Source organism: Bubalus kerabau, chromosome 10 (genome assembly GCF_029407905.1).
Source record: "Bubalus kerabau isolate K-KA32 ecotype Philippines breed swamp buffalo chromosome 10, PCC_UOA_SB_1v2, whole genome shotgun sequence".
In the NCBI taxonomy this organism is placed as follows: domain Eukaryota; kingdom Metazoa; phylum Chordata; class Mammalia; order Artiodactyla; family Bovidae; genus Bubalus; species Bubalus kerabau.
Window position 1 is genome coordinate 95,105,865 of NC_073633.1, and position 27,322 is coordinate 95,133,186.

General features: G+C 40.2%; 1 protein-coding gene and 1 long non-coding RNA gene across 2 annotated transcripts in view; one reads left to right on the plus strand and one right to left on the minus strand.

Moving 5' to 3' along the window:
- LOC129622138 (neurexin-3-like) overlaps nucleotides 1-27,322 on the plus strand; it is a 468,103-nt gene that overhangs the window by 109,182 nt on the left and 331,599 nt on the right. The gene's annotated exons all lie outside the window — the stretch shown is intronic.
- LOC129621868 (uncharacterized) lies at nucleotides 3,955-7,790 on the minus strand. The gene is made up of 4 exons (XR_008699771.1): nucleotides 7,740-7,790; nucleotides 7,515-7,591; nucleotides 6,695-6,729; nucleotides 3,955-4,161 (listed from the first exon to the last, which is right to left on the minus strand). It is a non-coding gene; the product is annotated as an uncharacterized LOC129621868 (long non-coding RNA).

Here is a 27,322-nt window from a genome sequence, read left to right on the forward strand (position 1 = left end):
CCATATACCATGCAACGTATACAACAAACTTTGTCATATTCTATCTTCATAAAAGCCATATAAAGTAGGTATTACTCATATCTGTTTTACTAGTGAGGGAACTGAGACTTAGAGGGTTCAGTAACTTTTTGAATCTCGCAAAGCTAATAAGAGCAGTATTGAGATTTAGACTCATTTCTCTGTTTAGAATCTCCATTCTTGGACTGTGAACTATACTGCCTCAATTACATACTGAAATAACCACTGTGTCTGTCTAAAGAGCCTCAACTGGTCAAATGATGACAACCTGTTCTTCTGGATGCTCTTTATCAGAAAAGCAGATGGTACCAGGAGGGGAGAGTGGAGGGAAGGGGTGGTTAGGGAGTTTAGGATGGACATGTACACACTGCTGTATTTAAAATGGATAACCACAAGAACCCATTGTATAGCACAGGGAACTCTGCTCAATGTTATGTGGCAGCCTGGACGGGAGGGGAGTTTGGGAGAGAATGAATATATGTATATGTATGGTTGAATTCCTTTTCTGTCCACCTGAAATTATCACAACATTGATTGAATTGACTGTACTCCAGTGTAGAATAGAAAGGTAAAAAAATATTAAAATCAGGTTACGCCTTCGGAAGGAGAAAGGGAACTTTTAGCTTGAAAGGGACTTTACAAAGACATACTAAAATAATTAAATTGGGGTTAAGTATGGTCATATTACAGAGAAGGCAATGGCAACCCACTCCAGTACTCTTGCCTGGAAAATCCCATGGATGGAGGAGCCTGGTAGGCTGCAGTCCATGGGGTCGCTAAGAGTCGGACACGACTGAGTGACTTCACTTTCACTTTTCACTTTCATGCATTGGAGAAGGAAATGGCAACCCAGTCCAGTGTTCTTGCCTGGAGAATCCCAGGGACGGGGGAGCCTGGTGGGCTGCCATCTATGGGGTCGCACAGAGTCGGACACGACTGGAGCGACTTAGTAGCAGCAGCAGCAGCAGCCTGGTCATATTAAAACAAAGCTCAGTACCTCAAAGTGTCATGCCTTTTATCTCGATAATTGAAGAGTTTATGTGTGAGTCAATAGAAGAAAGACATTTGGTCTACTTTACAGGCTATATCTCAACTGTTTTTGAGAGTGGTTTATCCCTCATACATTCTCAGTATTGCAAAACCCTAATACACTGAGATTGCTTTTAAAGCTAAAGGCTTTTCAGAAGCAGTGGCCCATAGGCTGAGAACCATAGAACCTCCTTTAGTCTCAAGTTACAGAAAGACATCAGACAAACACTGTTTCCCTCAAAAAGTTATTTGTGATCAGGACTTAATCATTGGTCAAATAAACAAATGCTCTATTTCTGAAGGGCCAGAAAAATATTGGAGCAATCTGAAGTTAGTCTGAAATAAGATTAGTTTTACAGAAGCAAATTCCTTCAGTGTTTTTCATTTGTTTTCTCTTAACTAACTACTTTACTGCAAAGTATCAGCACTTTTTGCAATTTTGCCATGAGACCTTCTGCCTTCTTTCCTTTCTTGTTTCTTTTCTCTTCTTATTTCATTTAAACATGAATTTCTTTATGCATTCTACACATTGTTTCTTCACACGTATTTTGTGCCTGCATATATTTGTTTTAAATATTAAACCCATTAGAACCGAAGTCTATACATCAGACCTTTGTAGTGGTCTTTATTTCCTGTCATAAAGACTTTGATGTAAATCAGAAACTGAATCGGCATGAATGGAAACCAGTGCAGGCTCAGTTTTATATCATTATAATAATCTTCCATTCCAAAGCACAACTATATGCATGAAATATATGCTTTTAATACAATTTCTAAGTATGCTTAGCTGCTCAGTCATGTCTGACTCCTTGTTACCCCATGGAATGTAGCCCACCAGGCTCCTCTGTCCATGGGGTTCTCCAGGCAAGAATATTGGAGTGGGTTGCCATTCCCGTCTCCACACAATTTCCAAATAAAAAAGCCAGCAAATATAATTTCATATTTAAAGAAATACATCATAAACAAGGAGAGACTTCCTTAGCAATGTAAAGATGATATAACATAAAGAAATAAATTAATTAAATTTAATATAAAATACTGATAATTATATTAAAGATAAAGGAGGAAAAATAATCACAGAAATATTTGATAGTCTATATATATTTATTATTTAAAATCAAAATAAGCTTAGATTAGAACTTTTAATCTTCATAGTAGGAAGTTATCAAGAACCTACAGCAAATATCATATTTATTCAGGTTAGACAAAAAGCAAGGATGCTCATTATCATTCCTAGTTATTGTTGAAATAGAGAAACTAACCAATAAAATAAGAAAAGAAAATCAGATGCATAAAGATTGGTGAGGAATATACTGAAATTTCCTAATTGGTGAAAAGCCCATGAAGGTCCATAGGTAGACTATTAGAACTAAAAGTGATTTCAGTAAGTTTGCTGATTAGAAGATAAACATAAGAACCTAATTAGCTTTTCTGTCAGTTATAATTACCAATTACAATGTAGAACAGAAATTTTGTATACAATAGCTACAAAAATATAAAGACACAATGAATCAATCTAAAAACAACCATGACCTTTATGAAAAAATTGACAAATATCATTTGAAGATATCAATTGATATCAATTGACAGAATATCATTGAAGATAATAAAGTTCTGAAAAAAATCATCGATATCATTTCATGAGTATACTCAATAATATAAAGATGCCAATTCTCCCTAAATTATTCCATAAATCTAATACAACTGGGCTTCCCAGGTGGTGCAATGGTGAAAATCCACCTGCCATTGCAGGAGACTCAGGAGACATGTATTTGATACCTGGGTTGGGAAGATCCCCTGGAGTAGGATATGCAACCCATTCCAGTATTCTTCTGGCTTTAAAGAATCTGCCTGCAATGTCGGAGACCTGGGTTTGATCCCTGGGTTGAGAAGATCCCCTGGAGAAGGGAATGGCTACCTACTCCAGTACTCTTGCCTGGAGAATTCCAAGGACAGAGTAGCCTAGCAGGCTATAGTCCATGGGGTCACAAAGAGTTGGACACACCTGATCATGAATGTATGCAATACAACTTTACCCAAAATTCCAACAAATTTTCAAAATTAATTTTTTTTTAGCTGTTCTGTGTCTTAGTTACTGTGCACAGGCTTTCTTTAGCTGCGGCAAGGGGGAGATACTCTAGTTGAGGTGCACGAGCTTCTTCTCATTGCTGTGGCTTCCTGTGGAACACAGGATTTAGGGTGCAGGCTCAGGAGTTATGGCAGACAGGCTTAGTCGTGGCATATGGAACCTTCCTGGACCAGGGATCGAGCCCTTGTCCTCTGCATTGCCAGGCAAATTCTTAACCACTGGACCACCAGGGAATTCCAACAATTTTTTATGTAACTTGACACAGATGATCTTATAAAACTCATGTGTACATGCTAGGTGTCAAAATAGCCAAGATATTTCTGGGGGAACAAGTAGAAATAAATAATAGAAAAGGCATGCCCTACCAGATATCAAGACATAATTTATAACTGTAATAATTATGCTAGTGGGACATAGGCATATAGACATGTGGGAAAGAATAGAGCTCAGTAACTGTCTCATGAAATATAGGAAATTTGTACATGACCAGGTTGATGTTACAAATCAGTGGTCAGTGGACAAGCTAGTCAGAAATGGCACTGAGATAACTGGTTACCTATATGGAAAAAAATAAAATCAGTCTTCATCTTTACATGAAAATAAATTAAGTACCCAAAAGTTAAATTTAGAATGCAAAGCTTCAGCATTTTTAGAAGAAAATATAGGTGAATAGCTTTATGATCTATGTGTGGAAAAGATTTCTTTGACAAGAGCAGAAACAAAGCATAGACCATAAAGAAAATATTCATAAATTTCACTGCAGTTTAATGTAAATCTTATGTTCAAGGAAAAACATGATAAAAAATTAAAAAGGAGTGACTGGGAGAAACTGTTGGAGTGTGTATTGTAATATGGGCTTCCCAGGTGGTACTGGTTGTAAAGAGCCTGCCTGCCAGTGCAGGAGACACAAGATTGTCGGTGTGATCCATGGGTCAGTAACATCCTCTGGAGGAGGGTATGGCAACCCACTTCTGTATTCTTATCTGGAGAATCCTTATGGACAGAGGAGCTTGGAGGGCAACAATCTGTAAGGTCACAAAGAATCGGACATGACTCAAGTGACTTAGGACAGCACATGTTGTAATATACAAAGGATTGGTATTATAAGTTCTATAATGAACCTCTACAAGTCATCAAAAGAAAAGGAACCCAACAGAAACACTGATAAGGGATATAAGTAAAGCAAATCACAGATGCTGAACCAAAATAGATGGTAAATATATAAAGGGATGTCCAGTTATGCTACTAAGCTTGAGAATGCAGATAATATTGTGATATCACTGCAAACCACCAGAGTAGCAAAAACATTTTATTGGCATGTAATTGATTTAAAATGGGTTTCGGGTGTACAGCCAAGTAAATCAGTTATACATATACATATATCCGCTCTTTTTAAAATTCTTTTCCCATATAGGCCATTACAGAGTAGTGAGCAGAGTTCCCTGTGCTACTCATTAGATTCTTACTAGCTAGCTCTTTTGTAAATAGTAGTTGTGTATATGTCAATCCCAATATCCCAGTTGATCCCTCCCTATCTTACCCGCTGGTCACCATATGTTTATTTTCTACATCTGTAACTGTTTTCTATTTTATAGGTAAGTTCATTTAGACCCTGTTTTTAGATTTCACAAGTGAAATCATGTTATATTTTTCTCTATTTGACGAACTTCACTCAGTATGACAATCTCTAGGTCTATCCATGTTGCTGCAAATGGCATTATTTCATTCTTGTTTAAGATTGAGTAATATTCCATTGTATATGTATATGTATTAGAGAAGGAAATGTAACCCACTCCAGTCTTCTTGCCTAGGAAATCCCATGGACAGAGAAGCCCAGCAGGCTATATAGGCCATGGAGTTGCAAAGAGTCGGACAGAACTTAGCGACTAAACAACAGCAACCATGTGTACACATATACCACAACTTCTTTATTCATTCCTCTGTTGATGGACATTTATTTTTATTTTGTTTTATTTTATTTTATTTTTAAACCTGAAACACTGTATTAGTTTTGCCAAACATCAAAACGAATCCGCCACAGGTATACATGTTAATGGACATTTAGATTGCTTTCATTTCCTGGTTATTGTAAATAGTGCTGCAGTGAACATTGGGGTGCCTTAATCTTTTCAAAGTATGGATTTCTCTGGATATATGCCCAGGAATGGGATTGCTGAATCATATGGCAGATTCAGTTCAGTTCAGTCGCTCAGTCGTGTATGACTCTTTGTGACCCTACGAACCACATCATACCAGGCCTCCCTGTCCATCACCAATTCCCGGAGTCCACCCAAACCCATGTCCATTGAATATGGCAGATTAGCAAAAATTAATAATTCTAATATTAAAGGTTGGCAAAGAGGAGGAGCATTGAGAATCTTCATATCCTAAACAGTGGGAGTGAGAAATAGGCAACCACTTTGGAGCACAGTTTAGCATTGAAATTAAGCAAGACATTTGACTTAATTAGTGTACATCTACATAAATGCTTTAGAGAGACTTTCAAATAAGTGCATGTTTAGATCATTGGACTTCCCTGGTGGCTCAGATGGTAAAGCATCTGTCTACAATGCGGGAGACCTGGGTTCAATCCCTAGGTGGGGAAGATTCCCTGGAGAAGGAAATGGCAACCCACTCTAGTACTCTTGTCTAGAAAATCCCATGGACAAAGGAGCCTGGTGCCCATGGGGTCACAAAGAGTTGGACACGACTGAGTGACTTCACTTTCTTTCTTTAGGTATTTACGAGAAGGTACATTGGAACATTGCTTGCAATGTAAAAAAAAAAAAAAAAAGGCAATCTAAATCAAGGTGAGAAAACATAAATGAATAGTAGATCTCAGTACAATTGAATCCCATTCAGCAGTGGAACAAAACAAACTAGAGCTGCATGCAACATTGCTGATCCTCAAAGTCATAGTCTCAACTGAAAAAAGCAAGTTATACAATCAGGGACTTCCTCAATGGCTCAACAGTGAAGACTCTGCCTGCAATGCAGGAGACACAGGAGTTGAAGTTGCAATATCTGGGTTGGAAAGATCCCTTGGAGGAGGAAATGGCAACCTACTCCAGTATTCTTGCCTGAAAAATCCCTGGACAGAGAAGCCTAATGGGTTACAGTCCATAGGGCTACAAAGAATCAGACTCAACTGAGCACACAGTTCAGAGGTAACAGAATGATACCTTTATATAAAATTTATAAACATGTTCTATAATCCAAAATACTTTACGTAAAGATGTATGTGTGCGCTCGGTCATGTCTGACTCTTTGCGACCCCATGGACTGTAGTCTTCCAGGCTCCTCTGTCCTTGGGATTCTCCAGGCAAGAATACTGGAGCGGGTTGCCATGCCCTCCTCCAGGGAATCTTCCTGACCCAGGGATCAAACCTGTGTCTCCTGCACTGGCAGGCGGATTCTTTACCACTGAGCCACCTGGGAAGTCCTATGTAAAGATCCACATACATAAAAAATTAAAACAAGCCTGAATATGATGAACTTCCCAGGACAAATGTTACTTCTGGTAAGAGAGGGAAATGGGACTGCTATAAGGGGTCTTACCTGTGTTTGTAATATTTTATTTCTTCAAAAAGAATCTGAAACAAATACAGTAGAATATTAGGGGGGTAAAAACTAAATTTAGGTACATGGATATTTATTATTATTTCTATTTGTTTGAATGAAACATTTCAAAATTAAATAAAGACCACTTAGCGCCACTGAGCCCATGGATACTGAGTGATCAGGTTTATTCATTAAGTTCCTGCATTTCCTGCTGTCAATGGGACTGATTAAAATTCTATATGACTGAAAAGCATAACTATTCAGACTCTTTGAGAAAATGTCAGATTGTGAATGTTAAATTCTGAAATGGCAAAGGCCAACTCCAGACATGCAAAACCAACTGAGGACTAAAAGGATACAAATTAAAATAAAATAAATGCTGTTTGATAATAGAGTTCAGAAGATTCTGTATTCGCTCCTTCCCCCATAAAATCCGACCAGAGAATTGGCATTGGCCCTCCTGAAGGACTATCTATCTATATGAGTAGCTGTCAGCCTGAAACACCCTGCAGGGTAATATAAACCAGAATAAAGCAAAACCTGCTCATGTGAAGGGAAAAGAATACTCCACAAAATGGCTACACCTTCCCAGATACATCCTTCAGCTCCCCAAACAGCTTTTCCATCCTTGACCTTCTCATTGGAACCCCCCCCTTAAGCAGTTCACGCAGCTCCGCAAATGTTAGGGTGACATTTAGACTGGGCTTGCGTGATCAGTTCGCCTGAGTGTCTGTGCTCCCCCAGGGGCCTGCCAAGCTCCAGAAGAGCGGTATTAGCCTTGCAGGCCTCACCTCCCAGAGCTAGCAATAACATTTACCAGCTACAGTTTTCTCCATCTTCAAATATTTCCTCTGGCTCACGTGATGGCGATCCAGCTCCTCCATAGACTGGGACCTAAAGAGAGTGGTTGAGAGAGAGGGAAGCCCTCCTTTAAGAGCTTTTAACATTTACCTTTCATTAAAGATTGTACTTGTGTTTTAATTGAGCTTTCCTCCTAGGATTTTGACATGTTTGCAGAAAACTTGTTACTAAAATTGCATACCTGGTGTGGGTGGGGGCACATCCCTTTGATTTTTATCATGTCAGTGGAAACTGAAAAAAAAACTGCATTGGTGAGGAGTGGGATGTGAGTGTCCACCTGAAATCTGTAAGAATCCAGACTTGGCAAGGAAATTATACAATTCTTAATCATAACTTAGAAGACAATTTTGGAGCCTTGCTATGCTTAACACACACTTAGGACTGGGCTAGTCAAGACTTAAAGTCAGAATGGCCTCTCTTGTTTGTTGTATAAATGCCTCAATGGATGATGGAATTGACTAGGAATGAAATGACTATGTTCCCAACAGCCTAATGAGCCAGGTACCAATCATCCTATTTCATTATTGAGGAAACTGAGGCTCAGAGAGATTAACTTGTTGAGTTGCCATGCTAGCTCACGTCAGGTCTTGTATATAGAGCATAATTACGCTGCTATAATCTGTACTGATAGACGCACGTGCATGTCAGAAATGTGACGACAGGCACTAGCAGGGAAATTCAAAATGAATAAGAATACAATAGAATTCCAATTAATAAATGTAGAAAGAGAGTGGGCAAGAGAGGATCACCATTAGGCAGATACTGCAGTAATGAGTGTTGCAGATAAAATCCATCAGTAATGATGACCTTATATGCAAAACAGCAAAAGAGACACAGATATATAGAACAGTCTTTTGGACTCTGTGGGAGAAGGTAAGGATGGGATGATTTGAGAGAATAGCATTGAAACATGTATATTACCATATGTGAAACAGATCACCAGTCCAGGTGCGATGCATGAGACAGGGTGCTCAGGGCTGGTGCACTGGGATGACCCAGAGGGATGGGATGGGGAGGGAGGTGGGAAGGGGGTTCAGGATGGGGGACACGTGTACACTCATGGCTGATTCATGTCAATATATGGCAGGAACCACTACACTATTTTAAAGTGGTTAGCCTCCACTTAAAACAAATAATAAAAAAAAAAATAAACTACTTCTAGTTACATACCATGCACACACAAAAAGATCCATCAATGGATGCTAAAATTAGTGGGTGAAAATTTGAGAAGAATCAGCATTTGCCTAGGCTCAAAGTATCTTCCACGAGATATTTCTCAAGTATGAAGGAAAAGGCAGGTATATAACTGTTCTTTTTACTAAAAAGACCTGGGAGATACCAACTTAACCAAGTAACCAAGAAAACATCACCAGTCAAAAGACATGTCAACATCATGAACCTCTTGATATAATGCACTGAGAAGGACACAATGTCAATTTCATGGTAGTCTTTCCAAAATGCATAACTTCACACCAATCATGAACAAACATTCAGGTCAGTTCAGTCGCTCAGTTGTGTCCAACTCTTTGTGACCCCATGAATTGCAGCACGCCAGGCCTCCCTGTCCATCACCAACTCCCGGAGTTCACTTGAACTCACATCCATTGAGTCGGTGATGCCATCAAGCCATCTCATCCTCTGTTGTCCCCTTCTCCTCCTGCCCCCAATCCCTCCCAGTATCAGAGTCTTTTCTAATGAGTCAACTCTTCGCACGAGGTGGCCAAAGTACTGGAGTTTCAGCTTCAGCATCATTCCTTCCGAAGAACACCCAGGGCTGATCTCCTTTAGAATGGACTGGTTGGATCTCCTTGCAGTCCAAGGGACTCGCAAGAGTCTTCTCCAACACCACAGTTCAAAAGCATCAATTCTTTGGTGCTCAGCCTTCTTCACAGTCCAACTCTCACATCCATACATGACCACTAGAAAAACCATAGCCTTGACTAGATGGACCTTTGTTGGCAAAGTAATGTCTCTGCTTTTGAATATGCCATCTAGGTTAGTCATAACTTTCCTTCCAAGGAGTAAGCATCTTTTAATTTCATGGCTGCAGTCACCATCTGCAGTGATTTTGGAGCCCAAAAAAATATAAGTCTGCCAGTGTTTCCCCATCTATTTCCCATGAAGTGATGGGACCAGATGCCATGATCTTAGTTTTCTGAATGTTGAGCTTTAAGCCAGATTTTTCACTCTCCTCTTTCACTTTCATCAAGAGGCTTTTGAGTTCCTCTTCACTTTCTGCCATAAGGGTGGACAAACCCAAATTGAAGATATTTGATAAAATATCTGACTGGTACTTTTTAAAAGGACATGAAAAACAGGAAAGATGTAGGGATTAGTATATAGTGGAGAATACTAAGGAGAAATAACAACTAATGCATATAAGATCCTGAAATAGAAAAAGAACATTTGTGGAAAAAGTCATAAAATTGAAAAAGATCTGAAGTTTACTTAAAGTATTGTATCAATGTTAATTTCCTATTATTTATACTCAAACAATGGTTATGTAAGGTATTAGCATTAGGGGAAGTAGGGTGAGAGGTATAAGAGAATGCTTGGTGTAATTTTTGCAACTTTTCTATAAGTATTTAAGTTTGAAATAAAATATTTGAAAAAAACAACAGGAACAGAAACAGAAAAATGAACAGGAAGTATATTTGCCTTCAGATTTGCTTACAGCGTGACGAGAGAAGCAAACAGGTAAATCAAAATAAAAGGCACACAAAAATATTCTTGCAGGAACTGCCCATAATATGTGTGTACACTGCAGAAAGGGGCCATGGAGGCGTGGTTGATCTCCACTGGAGTGGGAGTGCAGGAAGCCAGGATAGACTGCATAGAGAAGGGGATGCTTGAGTGGTGTGTGTGTGTGTGTTTTAACTATCTGTTTCACTGAGAACCTATTATGGGCCAGCCACTCATCTAGAAAGTAGTTACTTGGTAATAAACACAAAAACAGTACCACTTTCGTGGAGCTTGCTTTATAGAAGGAGGTGTCAGATAAACACATGAACAAAAAACTGATATTTTCAGTGCTGGGATTAAAAAATAAATGAGCTAATATGATAGAACACACGTGGAGAAATGAGGAGTTAGATAGGATGATGGGGAAATATCTTTCTGACCAGTGGCTAGTTAGGCTGTTAAGGCCAAGGTATGAATGAGAAGGAGCTAGCTGTGCAAAAAATTTAAGGAGCAAGTAGTTCTATGCTGAAGTACAGGTTGGCTGGATTCTTGAGCACAAGAACAAATTGCTGTGTCCTATTCATCAAGACAAAGAGAGGACAGTGTGCTGGACAAGAGGATAACAGTGGAATTTCAGCTGCAGAAGTAGATTGAGTAGTTGACTTTAAGTCCAACCTGGCAGACTTTTGAGTAAATGGTGGTTTCACTGATAATCACACCAGGACCATAGAAATAAAATGGAACTGTCTGGGCTAAACCTAGACATATGGTCACCTGATAGAGAAGAAACAAGTCATGTAGGACTTTGAGTCAAGCAGGGAGTACAAATGTATTCTAAGTGCATTAGGGAGGCATGGGAAGGGATAGCAGGGGAAGGAAGTGATTTCTTTGACTGCCAAGTGGAGCATAGATTATTGAGAGCAAAGAATGGAAGTGGGGGAAAAATTAGAAGTCTGGCTAGCAGAGAGAGAATGGAGGCTTGAACTAAGGAAGTAGACATGGAAAAGGAGACTTGCTTAGTTTTGATAGTAGAGTCAGTGAGTTTTCTTACTCTTGGTTGGTAAGCCAGGACTAACTATGATGGTGTGATCACTCACCTCGAGCCAGACATCCTTGAATGCAAAGTCAAGTAGGCCTTAGGAAGCATCACTATGAACGAAGCTAGTAGAGGTGATGGAATTCCAGTTGAGCTGTTTCAAATCATAAAAGATGATGCTGTGAAAGTGCTGCCCTCAATATGCCAGCAAATTTGGAAAACTAAGCAGCGGCCACAGGACTGGAAAAGGTCAGTTTTCATTCTAATCCCAAAGAAAGGCAATGCCAAAGAATGTTCAAACTGCTGCAAAATTGCATTCATTTCACATGCTAGCAAATAATGCTCAAAATTATCCAAGCTAGACTTCAGCAGTATGTGAACCGAGAATTTCCAGATGTTCAAGCTGGATTTAGAAAAGGCAGAGGAACCGGAGATCAAATTACCAACATCCGCTGGATAATAGAAAATCAAGAGAATTCCAGAAAGACATGTTTCTGCTTCATTGACTATGCTAAAGCCTTTGACTGTGTAGATTACAACAAACTGGAAAATTCTGAAAGAGATGGGAATACCAGACCACCTGACCTGCCTCCTGAAGAATCTGTATGCAGGACAAGAAGCAACAGTTAGAACCAGACAGGAAAAAATGGACTGGTTCCAAATTGGGAAAGGAGTACATCAAGGTTGTGTATTGTCACCCTGCTTATTTAACTTATATGCAGAGTACATCATGAGAAACTCTGGGTTAGATGCAGTACAAGCTGGAATCAAAATTTCCAAGAGAAATATCAATAACATCAGATATGCAGATAAGCAAGTAAGTAAGTGAAAGTTGCTCAATTGTGTCCAACTCTTTGTGACCCCATGGACTATACAGTCCATGGAATTCTCCAGGCCAGAATAATGGAGTAGGTAGCCTTTCACTTCTCCAGGGGATCTTCCCAACCCACGGGTTGAACCCAGGTCTCCCGCATTGCAGGTGGGTTCTTTACCAGCTGAGCCACAAGGGAAGCCCATGACACCACCTTTATGACAGAAAGTGAAGAAAAACTGAAGAGCCTGTTGAAAAAAGTGAAAGAGGAGAGTGAAAAAGCTGGCTTAAAACTCAACATTCAGAAAACTAAGATCATGGCATCCGGTCACATCACTTCATGGCAAATAGATGGGGAAACAATGGAAGCAGTGACAAACTTTATTTTTTTGGGCTTCAAAATCACTGCAGATATAACCATGGCCATGAAATTAAGGTGTTTGCCCCTTAGAAAAAGAGCTATGACCAACCTAGACAGCATTTTAAAAAGCAGGGACATTACTTTGCTGACAAAGGTCTGTTGACAAAGCTATGGTTTTTCCAGTAGTCATGTATGGATGTGAAAGTTGGACCATAAAGAAAGCTGAGTACCAAAAAACTGATGCTTTTGAACTGTGGTGTTGGAGATGACTCTTGAGAGTCCTTGGGACTACAAGGAGATCCAAACAGTCAATCCTAAAGGAAATCAGTCCTGAATATTCATTGGAAGGACCGATGCTGAAACTGAAGCTCCAGTACTTTGGCCACCTGATGTGAAGAGCTGACTCATTGGAAAAGACACTGATGTTGGGAAAGACTGAAGGCAGAAGGAGAAGGGGATGACACAGAATGAGATGGTTGGATGGCACCACTGACTCAAAGGACATGTGTTTTAGCAAGTTCCAGGAGTTGGTGATGGACAGGGAAGCCTGGAGTGCTGCAGTCTGTGGGGTTGCAAAGAATCGGATGGGACTGAGCAACTGAACTGAACTAAATCAGTTAGTTGGGAATTGTAGAACATTCCATATGAAGGGAGTGGCAAGAAGAGACTCACAGGTATGGAGCATATTCTAAAAGCCCCTAGTGTTTTTACGGGAAAATTAAAGGGGTGCAGAAGGACAGGTGGCTCTGTTGGAGATATGACTGGGGCCAGATCATCAAAGACTTAGAATCCAATGGTAATTAGTAGATATTGTGATGCCATTGAAAGCATTTGACTTGAAAGTGACATGGTTTGATTTGTTTTACGAAAAATGACACTCACTCAACTATCAGGAGAATAAAAGGATAAAAGAGAAAAGGAACCCTGAAAACAGAGATGCCTTCTGATAGTTAGAGAAATAAACAAGAAATCAGAAACATTTCCAGGGTGGTATAATAAGATGAGGGACCTTTTATTTTTACTGGAGATTGTCTGTGCATTCATCAGACACACCCTTGAAGTCTAGTGGTTTTTACAGTATAATTGTTGACTCAGGGGCTGCAAGATAGTGTCACTGAGTCATAAAGAAGTTCCAGGAGGAAAACTTTAGGGACAAATTAGTGTCATGTACCATGTAACTTTCTTCTGCTCCAGTGCTATTCTTGGCCGACTCGTTTTTAAGTTTTAGCAATCTCTCTCAGACTAGTGTGCCTCACATGCAATTTTGGCAAGCTAAGCATGGTGGCGGAGCCAGATAACTTGTTCCCTGTAGACTTATAAACTCATGAGCTGTGGGCTGGTAATATAATTTACAGTACAGTTTGCCAGCCCTGTAAAACAGCTTTCTGTTTATAGGGGATTGGGGGCCTGACAAGAAAAAGTCTTTATAGCTTAATCATAGCTGTGTTCTCCATAGTTACTGCAGCAGCTGCCTGTTCATGATGCATCCTAGTCATCTGTCAGACAGTTACAACTTCTTTAGAAAATTTGGCAAACTAGGCATAACATCAGTCTTTGCTCAATAGCCACAGTGATAGCCTCTTACCTTAGGAAGTAGTAACCCTAGCATGCACCTTCATCTTTTGTGACAAAGGAATTGAGATATACTCGGTAGGTATTCCATAGCTGTGGCTTTTCCCTTGATAAAAATTATCTGAGATTATTCTTCCAAAATTCTTATAAAATGATATTAATAGAAGGCTTGAGAATAGACTAATCAGAGCGATGCCAGCCATGAACATAGTCAAATGATTATCTTCCTGTAGATTTTTTTTCTCCCTAGTACGTGACAGTAGCTACTTGACATTTATATCACTGGGCTAACAGGTTTTCTTCTATTCAGCCATTGCCCTCAGGAGACTATAGCTAATGTTAAAGCTGTACAGAAGGGAAATTTGTCCATTTCTAGATCCCCAGTCTAGAACAATGCTGGAAAACATAATAGGCACTAAAATACTATGTGTTAAAAATAAATAAGCGCAACTATTGACTTAAAAACATGCTGTAGTGATCTCGAAATGAATACCACAAATGATGTAGAAGAGCATGTTCTACTGAGCAAGAATTGGCAGAGGGGTCAATGGACTGATGTGTCAACCTTAGACATTATGTAGACATTATGTTACATTATGTATGTTAACATTCAATGTAACAGCATTCTAAGTTTTGTAAAACTATGTGGAACTTAATTCTAAGGGTAGTTTATTAACCTTGGAATAAACTAGTGACTCTCGTATTCTACCGTATACGGATGTGGAGCTGTGAGATGTCCCTCTGTTAATTCTCTTAGTTACATCCATTAGAAAATTATATCTTTTAATTCATCTTCATTGTGAATTGGGCTTCCCAGGTGGTGCTAGTCGTAAAGAACCTGCTTGCCAATGCAGGGGCCATAGATCCAGGCTCCATCACTGGGTCAGGAAGATCCCCTGGAGGAGCGCGTGGCAACCCACTCCAGTATTCTTACCTGGAGAATCCCATGGACAGAGAAGCCTGGTGGGCTACAGTCCATCGGGTCACAAAGAATCAGACACAGCTGAGCAAGTTAGCATGCACACATGTCATCATTGTAAACTGGGTGTAATGTCTGGCACAGTTCTTTTGTATTTCCATTATGTAGATAACTCTGCTTAAGTAGTGTTGGAAGTATAATAGATTGTATGTATGTCATATATATATATCCTATATACATAGAACTTCCGTGGTGGCTCAGACAGTAAAGAATCCACCTGCAATACAGGAGACCTGGGTTCGATCCCTGGGTTGGGAAGATTGCTTGGGAAAGGAAATGGCTACCCACTCCATTCTTCTTGCCTGGAGAATCCCATGGACAGAGGACCCTGGCGACAGTGCTTGGGGTTGCAAAGAGTCGGACACGACTGAGAGACTAAGCATGCACCACTATATACATATGATACATGCGTGTCATATATAGTTGTCAACAGTACTGTGAACCAGGCGCTTCAATAGATCAAGTATTTAAACACACACACACACACGTACCTACACACACACACACACACACACGTACCTACACACACACATGTACCTACACACACACACACACACATACCTACACACACACACACACACACGTACCTACACACACACACGTACTTACACACACACACACGTACCTATACACACACCCACACATACCTACACACACACACACACATACATATGTCTATTGATTCAACTCTTTCAGATCATTGCTAATTTTGTACAGCCTCATTTTGGAAATAGAGTCCCAAACAGGGAAAAAAAATAAGGTTATGAATGAGCTTTTTAAGAAAAAAAGGCAAAGCTTTTCAATATTGCTTCAGTTTCCTCAGTTTTGAAATTAAGATTTGAATGCAGGTAAATTTAAGTTTCTGACTCTAAATTTTGTGCAGTTCAAAGAAATAATCTTATAACTTCTGTGCTCTTTTTTTCTGATAAAATCACAAGAGACTGATTCTACTTTAATCAGTTAATTAGACTTCTGAAAATTTCACTGGTTTGACTCTTTGAGATGTTTTTTATAGTCCTAGCCAATTTGACTTTGGTTCGTGTTGAAATACTGTCTCAGTATCAACTTACAAATTTCCATACATAACTGATGTTTGTTGAGTTGGTTCATTGCGGAACAGTTGACAGGTAGAAAGTGTCTTCTCTTTTGCTGCCCTGAAATACTGGTTCCTCTAGTCTGACTTTAGGCAGTAATGGAGCAGTCACATTCCATTGAGCAGACCTGTGAGCGGAACAGTTCTCTGCAGCTTCAACCCAGTTAATTGGAAATGAAAACACCAAAACTAGCCTGAGAAACACAGCAAGGACATGCATGCAAGTTGGCCGTTAATCATTAACCTGTGTCTGCTCAACACTGTTGTCTAACGTTGTTCTAGATAAACTAAACATGATAAATATACAGATCCATCCCATGCCTGCAAATCAGTCATCCCCACTGATGGATCACAGGTAAAACTTTTTTATTCAAATTTTTAGTAACCAAATATCACTAGTGATAACCAGAGAGCAGATGTATTCTCTGGAATACTAACAGGAAGAATATGACAGAGGGAGGCTACAAGCTTTGGGCAAAGATGAAAATCTACAGAAATAGAGCTGTCTGATTTTCAGGATGGAAAGCATAGCTGGATGTCAGGTTCAATCACTGAACATAGTCTGCCTATGACTGTTATGAACCATGCTTATTATCTACAGTAACTAATAAGACTCGGGGGTTCTTGAATGCAGTCTCTACCATTATTATGAAAGTAGACCTGGGCTTCCCTGATGGTCCCGTTAGTTAAGAATCTGCCTTGCGATACAGGGGACACCAGTTCAATTCCTAGGCTGGGAAGATCCCACATGCTGTGGAAGCCCATGTGCTGCAACTACTGAGCCCGCTAGTCTGTAAGCTGCAGCTGCTGAGGCCTGCATGCCTACAGCCCATGCTCTGCAACAAGAGAAGTCACTGCAACGAGAGTCCTGAACATTGCAACAAAGAACAGTCCCCGCTCGACGCAACTAGAGAAAGCCTGTGTGCATCAATGAAGACCCAGCATAGCCAATAAATAACATATATTAAAAAGAAAGTAGACCCATTGTATAGGGAATCTGAGATCAAAGGAAGGCAGAATGTCTACCTTATTTCTCTATTTAGCCAAAGTAGACTGTGTAATAAAGAGAAAGATTAGCAAAGCACTGTATTTAGCTCTTTACTTACAAGGGAAGCCTGGTGTGCTTGGGGTCGCAAAGAGTTGGACATGACTGAGTGACTGAACTGAACTACACTTCATGGAGCTCTTTCAAATGTATTTTCTTATATGATTTTTGGAAATGCTTGAAGATTTACATAAAGGAAAAGGGAAGTCTGAGAATGTGTGACTTTCCTAAGGCTGCATGCCCATGAGACGTGGAGCTGGGATGGAATGTTGGCTTCTGGACCCCTAGGCTCTTTCTGCTGGTTAGCGCTGCTTCTGATATGGAAGTATGCACATGTGAGAGCAATGGGTCATCTCTAGACTTTAGGGAAATTAAAACACATGTGTATGCACATATGCATGTAACATTCATTGAGGACCTGTTAATATCAGATGTCTGGATTGATTAGTAGTGGCCACCCCTTTGTGATGAGTAGCTTTTCTTTGAAACCCTGGATCCATTCTCCCATCTCCACCATACTTTCCCACTGGGCTTTGTACCCTGGAAGGTACCCTATAGGGACGACATTAACAGCCTCTCGTAACCATCTATTCTGGTTGAGTTTGCCCAATGGAAAGCAGGCAATAAAGATGAGGAGAAATGATGAGAATGAGATCCAAATAGTTACTTTCTTATCTCTGTCCCTCTGACATGATTACCCACTGCTGTGCCCCTTGATGTAAGCCCACCGTCTTGTGAGGCACTCAATGCACCCTTGTTCTTTCCTTCTACCCCTCCTGCATCAGGATTCTGGCAATTGACTTTCCCCTTGCTCTGTCAGGCCTCAGGGTAGTCAAAATAGTAATTGGGGTTTGCTTTTAATAACCCTGAATACTATATTACCTCTGGAGGGTTCATTCTTCCCTGTCTCTACCTTTATAAAACCTTCATACCTTTATTAAACCTTCATCAAATGACCTAATTTGAGTATCCTGGCTGATACAGTTTGTTATTATACATGTTACACATGTGGAAACTGAAGCTCAAAAATGTTTCACTGTGAAATAACTTGCAGATCTAGGACTTCCCTGGTGGTCCAGTGGTTAAGACTCTGTGCTTCTAAAGCAAGGGGGCCTGGATTCAATCCTTGGTCAGGGAACTAAGATTATCTCACATGCCAGCACAGCCAAGAAATTAAAAAAATAACTTGCAGATCTAGGATTCTACCCAGATTTTCTAACTCCAGGCTTACATGCTCATGGTGACAGCCCACTCAGCAATGGTTTTGAACAGGTGTAATTGCTGTTGTTTCAGCACTAAGTGGTGTCCGACTCTCTTGTGACCCCATGGACTGTAGCCCACCAGGCTCTGATGTCCATGGGATTTCCCAGACATGCATCCTGGAGTGGGATGTCATTCCCTTCTCCAGGGGGTCTTCCCAACCTAGGGATGGAACCCGAGTCTCCTGCATTTATTGGCAGGCGGATTCTTTACCACTGAGCTACTAGGGAAGCCCATAGATATAATTACATATGTGTAATTATAGTCCTGCACAATAGAGCTTTGTTGAATTGACTCAGAGTCAGATCAATTCTGAGAAACATACCACCATCATTTATAAATACTGTGTTTTGAAATTTCATAATATGCTCGCAAAATAAAGCAATGGCAGTAGTATCTGGAGGAAAATTAAGTAAGATTGCATCTAGTCTCTCACCACACCATTCTGCCTTCCCTGCATCACCACAGTTAGCCTAAAAAGGAAGTCCTATCAGATCACTTCCTATCTTAAAAGTCATCTCTGTTGACTAACATCCGAACTTCGTAAGTGTGGTTATTTGCTCTGTTAGGATAGACCCTCTCTATCTCCCTTCAGTCTTTTTTTTTTTTTTTAGCCTTTTAATAGCATAAGTTTATTTTTATTTTTTTACTTTACAATATTGTATTGGTTTTGCCATACATCAACATGCATCCGCCACGGGTGTACACGTGTTCCCCATCCTGAACCCCCCTCCCACCTCCCTCCTCATACCATCCCTCTGGGTCATCACAGTGCACCAGCCCCAAGCTTCCTATATCCTGCATCGAACCTGGACTGGCGATTCGTTTCTTATATGATATTATACATGATCTTAACTTTACCATTCCGATCCATATACTCTAGCCCATATGGAATCAATGTGGTTCTCACTGGGTGGGGGCCGGGGGGGGTTGCCGATTTTTCCCCTAAGAGGCTTTTGGCAATGTCTGGAGATACTTTGGTTTGTCTTGACTAAACAGACTGCTCCTAGCATCTAGTGGGTGCAGGCCAGGGCCACTGCTAAGCATCCTCCAATGCACAGGCCAACTTCCACAACATCTGGTTCAGTATTATCACTGTTGAGAAATCCTGTTCTTCTTAAGGCATGTTGAATTCCTCCTGACTCTTGAGTTTGCTGCATTATAATTACCATTTACCAGATGCTGTGTCAAGCATTGTATTTAATATGATTTCATCACATGCCTTTATCTGCTTTGCACCTGTACGTATGTTCCCTCAGCTGGACTGCCTTCTAATTCCTCTCTTCGTGGTTCACTCTTTCTCATTCTTGAAACCTGAGGGATATACCCCCTCCCTAATGATGCTAGGTAAAGCTATAGATGCAAGGGCTAAATTCCCACAACACTTTGTTCATTATTTTTTTTTCTTTTCAAATAAATTTTTTATCTTTACCTTAAAATGTAAATCTCTAAAAGAAATGATTTATGTTTTAATTGGAGAATAATTGCTTTAGTATGTTGTGTTGATTTGGAGTATAGTCACTTTATAATGTTGTGTTGGTTTCTACTGCTCAACAGGATGGATCAACCATATATATATATATATATATAGAGAGAGAGAGAGAGAGAGAGAGAGTTACCTGTGCTAACCAGAATGTTCTCATTAGTTATCTGTTTTATACGCAGTATCAATAGTGCATATGAATCAATCCTAGTCTCCCAGTTCCTCCCACTACCTACCCTTTACCCCTTGGTATCCATATATTTATTCTCTATGTCTGTATCTCTGTTTCTGCTTTGCAAATAAGATCATCTGTAGAATTTTTTTTCCAAATTCCACATGTATGCATTAGTCTAAGACATTTGTTTTTTTCCCTTTCTGTATTACTTCACTCTGTATGGCAGTCTCTAAGTCCATCTGTGTCTCTGCAGATTACCCAGTTTTGTTCCTCTTTATGGCTGAGTAATATTCCATTGTGTATATGTACCACATCTTCTTTATCCATTCATCATTGATGGATATTTAGGTTGCTCCTGCGTCTGGGCTGTTGTAAATAGTGCTGCTGTGAACGTGAGGTTTTTCCATTCTGTAGTATGACAGTTTACCTGTTTGTGTCTGTAACTCACGCTATTTGTGATCCTGTCACCCCCATTTTAGCACACTATCTGGCACACGTTAGATATTAGTCATTGAATGAATGAGCAAATATTACTGCAAGCAGTGGCTATAGTTCTTTTGAAGATTTGTGTTATGTTAAATTTTTATAAATTAAGTCACATTTTGAATTCAGTGGGAAATTTTAAGATAAAGCTACATGAATTCTCTGAGCAAAGGAACATTTTCTTGAAATTATGCATCCTACAAACCAGGATTTCTTTTTTTTATTTTTGAATACTAAAATATTCAGATATACCTGCTTGCTTTTCTTAAAGTAGGAAACCTACATCACATTTTCTGTCATGGCTTTAGGGTGCTTTAATTGTTTGGGGATGGGAAGGCCATTGGACTATCTATAATGGAAGCATGATGTCGAGAATGTGAAAAGTTAGTTCTTCTCAGCCTTGTCCACCAGAGGGAGGAGATCACCTCGTAACAGTTATGGTTCCCTGGAACTATTGGCTATTGTTGGGTCTGCTCAGAGCTAGAGATTTGTGTTGCTCCTGCTGCTGCAAAATACAGAATTAGAACCTGGCAGGCATTCCCACATACATTTGCACACTGTTTAAGATCGGCCCAGTTTGGTTAGAGAGGAAGCAATCTGTGTATTTTGGAAGCTTTGTTAGAATAAAACATACTTGGGGAGTGTATGAGGCCATTCGCTGCAGGAGTGAGCAGGAGGAGGTCTTGAAGGTATGAAAAGAGAACCTGGTGGGGAAGGTGATGGTTTATTGGTGCTTCGCTTACAAGGCTGACCATGAACGTACTTTCTTTCTACAGTAGACAGCTTAAGGGCCAGTGGGTAGTACTAGGAAGTCTGCTTGTTATGCTAAGTGCAAAGTGAGACCTGGGAAGTCGACTGCATGAAAGCACATTTTGCTAATTATTCATAGGACTGTATTGATGTCAAGGGGCCCCTTGTATCTGTCTGTGGCCTCACATCAATTGTATTGTCTAGTACTTTTGTTTTATCTCTTCCCTGTCTGTGCCTACCGGTCTGGCTTTCTCCTTTAAGACTACAGGAAATGTAAGTGGTGTCACTTCCTAGTATGTGTAAGCAAGAAGATCTTCTGTACCATTCACTTCCTGCAGTTTATTTTCCCTATAGTCTTCACTTTGCCTCTTAAGACCTCATCGCATCAAAACAAGATATACTATAATAATATTAAAGAATGCTGCTTCGATTATTTCGTATCGTTTCTTTGGTGTTAGATGTAATGATTTGATTTTGAAAAAGCTCTAGGAGGATGGTAGGGGAAAGCTGCCTGCCATGAACTCCCTCTTTCAAGTTAAACAGGAAAGAGTATACTAGCCAAATCATCATTAGCTCCAAGTAACGAAAGAAGCTCAACTCCGTGTCATAGATCTCAAACAATGGGAGCAAGAGAAATGATTCTGAAGCCAAGTCAAGAGAAATGGTCAACCATGATAAGGCTGCAAACCCTGCTTATGGCCCTCAGGTGTAGTACTGTTTAGATCATAAAAAATAGAATAGTTGAGAAGTCTTTCTAAAATGCCTTTAGAGGGAAGGAAATAGACTGAGCAGATGTTCTTATCTGGTCCTGCCTTTAAATAATAATGGGAATGGCTGTGGGAGGCAAGTGCATGTAGCCGAAACAGAAAGCAGGACTGAGGCTCAAGAGAGAAGTCACCGGGGCTAAAGGGATTAGAAGTCGAAATGTGTCATCCCCCCACCACCCACCACCATGGCCTTGGGTGGCACTCTTCAAGTAGGTGGTATAGGACATTAACTTCAGAAATGACACCCAGCCCTGCAAGCTAAATGATGGTTACACACAGTCTTGACTGAGCCTTCCATTTCTCCCATCCACTTCCTTCCACATTGCCATCTCTCAACCTACAGGGGAAAAAAAAGTACATAGAACTAAAATTATGAAGCCATTAAATTGTATTTGATTTTGAGAAGCACTAAGTTAGTGAAACTGTATCTGAACAACTAGAAACTCTGGACAGAGCCACCTGAGTGTGAGCAAGAAAGACAATGATAAGACAGTGCAAATACAAAACAGCAGCAAATATGATTTTTAAACATAGATATAGCTTGGAAAACTGAAGGAATTTGATCTAGAAGAAAACAAACCCAAGGGCAGAAAAATTTCTCATGGGCTGTATACTCTGTAGCTCATTTGCACTGCAGAATATTGTCAGACAACTTAATTAATCCTGTAAGAATTCATCTCCCATGCTAGTAAGGTCATGCTTAAAGTCTTACATGCTAGGTTTCAGTATTATGTGAACCAAGAACTTCCAGATGTCCAAGCTGGGGTTAGAAAAGGAAGAGAAACCAGAGATTAAAGTGCCAACATTCTCTGGATCATAGAGAAAGCTAGGAAATTCCAGGAAAAACATCTTCCTCTGTTTCATCGACTATGCCAAAGCCTTTGACTATATGAATCTTAATAAACTGGAAAACTCTTAAAGAGATGGGAATACCAGACCATCTTACCTGTTTCCTGAGAAACCTGTATGTGGGTCAAGATGCAACACTTAGAACCTTGTATGGAACAACTGATTGGTTCAAGATTGAGAAAGAAGTATGACAGGGCTGTCTGCTTTCACCCTGTTTGTTTAATCTATATGCTGAGCACATGGTGAGAAATGCCAGGCTGGATGAGTTACAAGCTGGAATCAAGACAGGTGGGAGAAACAGCAACAACCTCATATATGTGGGTGCTACCACTCTAAAGGCAGAAAACAAAGAGGAACTAAAGAGCCTCTTGAGGAGGGTGAAGGAGGAGAGTGAAAGGGCTGGCTTAAAACTAAATATTTAAAAAAACTAAGATCATAGCATCCAGCCCCACTACTTCATGGCAAACAGAGTGGGGAAAAGTGGAAGTAGTGACAGATTTCCTTTTCTTGGGCTCCAAAACCACTGTGGGTGGTGACTGCAGCCATGAAATCAGAAGGCATTTGCTTCTTGGCAGGAAAGCTATGATAAACCTAGACAGTGTTGAAAAGCAGAGACATTACTCTGCTGACAAAGGTCTGTATAATCAAGGCTATATGTACAGTTATGAGAGCTGGACCGTAAAGAAGGTAGAGTGCCTAAGAATTGAAATGCCTTTGATGTGTAGTACTGGAGAAGAGTCCTGAGAGTCCCTTGGATGGCAAGGAGATCAAACCAGTCAATCTTAAGGGAAATCAACCCTGAATGCTCAGTTGGAAGGGCTGATGCTGAAGCTGAAACTGAAATATTTTGGCCATCTGATGCAAACAGCCAACTCAGGAAAATTCCCTGATGCTGGGAAAGATTGAGGGAAGAAGGAGAGGAGGGCATCAGAGGATGAGATAGCTCTATGGCATCACCGATGCAATGGACATGAACTTGGGCAAACTTTGGGAGATGGTGAGGGAGAGTGAAGCTTGGTGTGCTGCAGTCCATGGGGTCATGAAGAGTCAGACATGAATGGGTAACGAACAACAGCTTAAGAATTTGAGGAAAATATACAAAACAGAGTGAATGGAAAAGGGGATTGTATGTGGCATATCTGAGAGCCAAATGTGATCACATAACTTAATTGAAATAATTAGTAACAACATGAGGACAGAGGATACATGGCTAAATATTGATGTATTGACAGAAGGAAAAGCCTCAGATCATCACAGTGAGTGCTGATGAAAAGTCAAAGAGATTAAATCCATCATAAAAAAAAACTAAGAGATATGGAGGACAGACAAGATAATTCAATCTCTGAAATAGAAAAACAGGGTCCTTCAACAAGGAGATTACCTAAATTTCAAACCAAAATTTTGTTCTTAATATAAAGACCTAACTCTAAAGTTCAAAAATAGCATGATGGCACCTAAGAAAATCAGATATAGTGCATTTAACACTGAGATGTGTATTGATTATGTTATTCACCTGACTGTTTAGAACAAGGCTTGGAGAAGTTGATGGGTAAAGGACTTTTGAAAATAGTGGTGATCTTGGTCACTAGCAATTCTGAAAGGACAGATAGATTCATGACACTAGTAGCAAGGAGTGAAAAGGCAGACCAGCCAGACGTTTAGTGAAAAGAATCAGAGGTGGAGAAAGCCATGAGGGTCTACATGGTTATGCATATTTGCGACACTCAGATTAATTAGAGGAGGAGACGGGAAGGACTTGAAAGTATTCCTAAAGTACATATACCTCCATCAGTAAGGGGAAAAGCCTATTGGCTCAAGGGGCTTAAGTACAGCTTCTCAACTGGCTGAATGATAAGCTACGTTTATCATCAGGGGAAAATCTTTGGGAACTAGGCTTAAAGGTAAAACCACATTTATCCTTGGTGCCGTGGGCCGGAGGAATGTGCATGTTCCCAAGACTGACAGGAGGGGCAGCTTCCAAGTGCTAGTCCTGGGCTGAACATGAGACAAAGTCTTAAACTTCCTGAGCTGTGAAATCAGCCTCCAAGTCACACAAATCCAACAGACAATGGATTAAAAAAAAATACTGACCAGGGGGGCCTTAAGTATAATAGTTGGGTCAGTGTAAGCCACTTACTGCTCAAGAAAAACACCTAGGAAGACAGGCTAAAAAATAAAAAAGGGGAAAAAAAATATCTGAACAAGGACATAAGAACCTTCACACTGCTGGGAAAATATATCACAGAATTAGTTTAGCCAGTGGCTCAGATGGTAGAGAATCTGCCTGCAATTCAGGAGACCTGGGTTCAATCCCTGGGTTGGGAAGATTCCCCTGGAAATGGAAATGGCAACCCACTCCAGTATTCTTGCCTAGAAAATCCCACGGACAGAGGAGCCTGGAGGGCTGTGGTGCATGGGGACTGAGCAACTAACACACACACGTCATTAAACAAATAAACTAATGAACGAAGAGAAGGAAGTAACCCTGGTGGTAGTCAAGGAGGGGACAGTAGTGTCCAGAATGGCTACAGTCTGTGATGTAAAATGTCCAGTTTTCAACAGAAAATCATGAAACATACAAAGGAACGGGAAAGTGTGAGCCATATACAGGGATACATACAGGCAATAGAAACTGCTCAGATGTTGTGCTTAGCAGACAAACTACACCAAAGCTATTATAAATATGTTCAAGGAGAATTTGGGGAATTAAGGGATCCTGTGCAAGATTTAAAGAAAAATAAGATGACAATGATTTATCAAATAGATAATGTTAATAAAGAGATTAAAATTATATATGTATTTATTTATATATTTTCCATCTCCAAAATTTCCCTCGTTTGGAGACTGTTTCTCTCCCTACCTACCTATCTATATGTCTTTTCTAACTATCTAAAAGTACAATAATCCAAATGAAAAATTCACTAACGGGCTCAACAGTAAGTTTCAGTTAGCAGAAGAAAGAATCTGCAAACTTGAAGATAAATCAAGAAAGATTATAAAGTCTAAATAGAAGAAAGAAAAATAAGTGAAGAAAAAGAACGTCAGATAGATATGGGACATCACTAGGTGGACCAACATATGTATGATGGCAGTCATGGAAAAGTGAGAGGGACAATAAGACAAAAAATATCTAGAGAATTGATGATTGAAAATTTCCCAAATTTGAGGAAAAACATTAATTTACACATTCAGTTCAGTTCAGTCACTCAGTCGTGTCCGACTTTGTGACCCAATGAACCGCAGCACGCCAGGCCTCCCTGTCCATCACCAACTCCTGGAGTTTACCCAAACTCATGTCCATCAAGTCGGTGATGCCATCCAGCCATCTCATCCTCTGTCGTCCCCTTGTCCTCCTGCCCCCAATCCTTCCCAGCATCAGGGTCTTTTCTAATGAATCAACTCTTCACATGAGGTGGCCAAAGTATTAGAGTTTCAGCTTTAACATCACTCCTTCCAATAAACACCCAGGACTGATTATCTTTAGGATGGACTGGTTGGATCTCCTTGCAGTCCAAGGGACTCTCAAGAGGCTTCTCCAACACCACAGTTCAAAAGCATCAATTCTTCGGCGCTCAGCTTTCTTCACAGTTCAACTCTCACATCCATACATGACCACTGGAAAAACCATAGCCTTGACTAGACGGACATTTGTTGGCAAAGTAATGTCTCTGCTTTTCAATATGCTGTCTAGGTTAATCATAACTTTCCTTACAAGGAGTAAGCATCTTTTAATTTCACAGTTGTAGTCACCATCTGCAGTGATTTTGGAGCTCAGAAAAATAAAGTCTGATGCTGTTTTCCCCATCTATTTGCCATGAAGTGCTGGGACCAGATGCCGTGATCTTAATTTTCTGAATGTTGAGCTTTAAGCCAACTTTTTCACTCTCCTCTTTCACTTTCATTAAGTGGCTTTTTAGTTCCTCTTCACTTTCTGCCATGAGGGTGGTGTCATCTGCATATCTGAGTTTATTGATATTTCTCCCGGCAATCTTGATTCCAGCTGTGCTTCTTCCAGTCCAGCGTTTCTCATGACGTACTCTGCATATAAGTTAAATAAGCAGGGACAATATACAGCCTTGACGTACTCCTTTTCCTATTTGGAACCAGTCTGTTGTTCCATGTCTAGTTCTAACTGTTGCTTCCTGACCTGCATATAGGTTTCTCAAAAGGCAAGTCAGGTGGTCTGGTATGCCCATCTCTTTCAGAATTTTCCACAGTTTATTGTGATCCACACCGTGAAAGGCTTTGGCATAGTCAATAAAGCAGAAATAGATGTTTTTCTGGAACTCGCTTGCTTTTTCAATGATCCAGTGGATGTTGGCCAATTTGACCTCTGGTTCCTCTGCCTTTTCTAAATCCAGCTTGAACATCTGGAAGTTCATGGTTCACGTATTGCTGAAGTCTGTCTTGGAGAATTT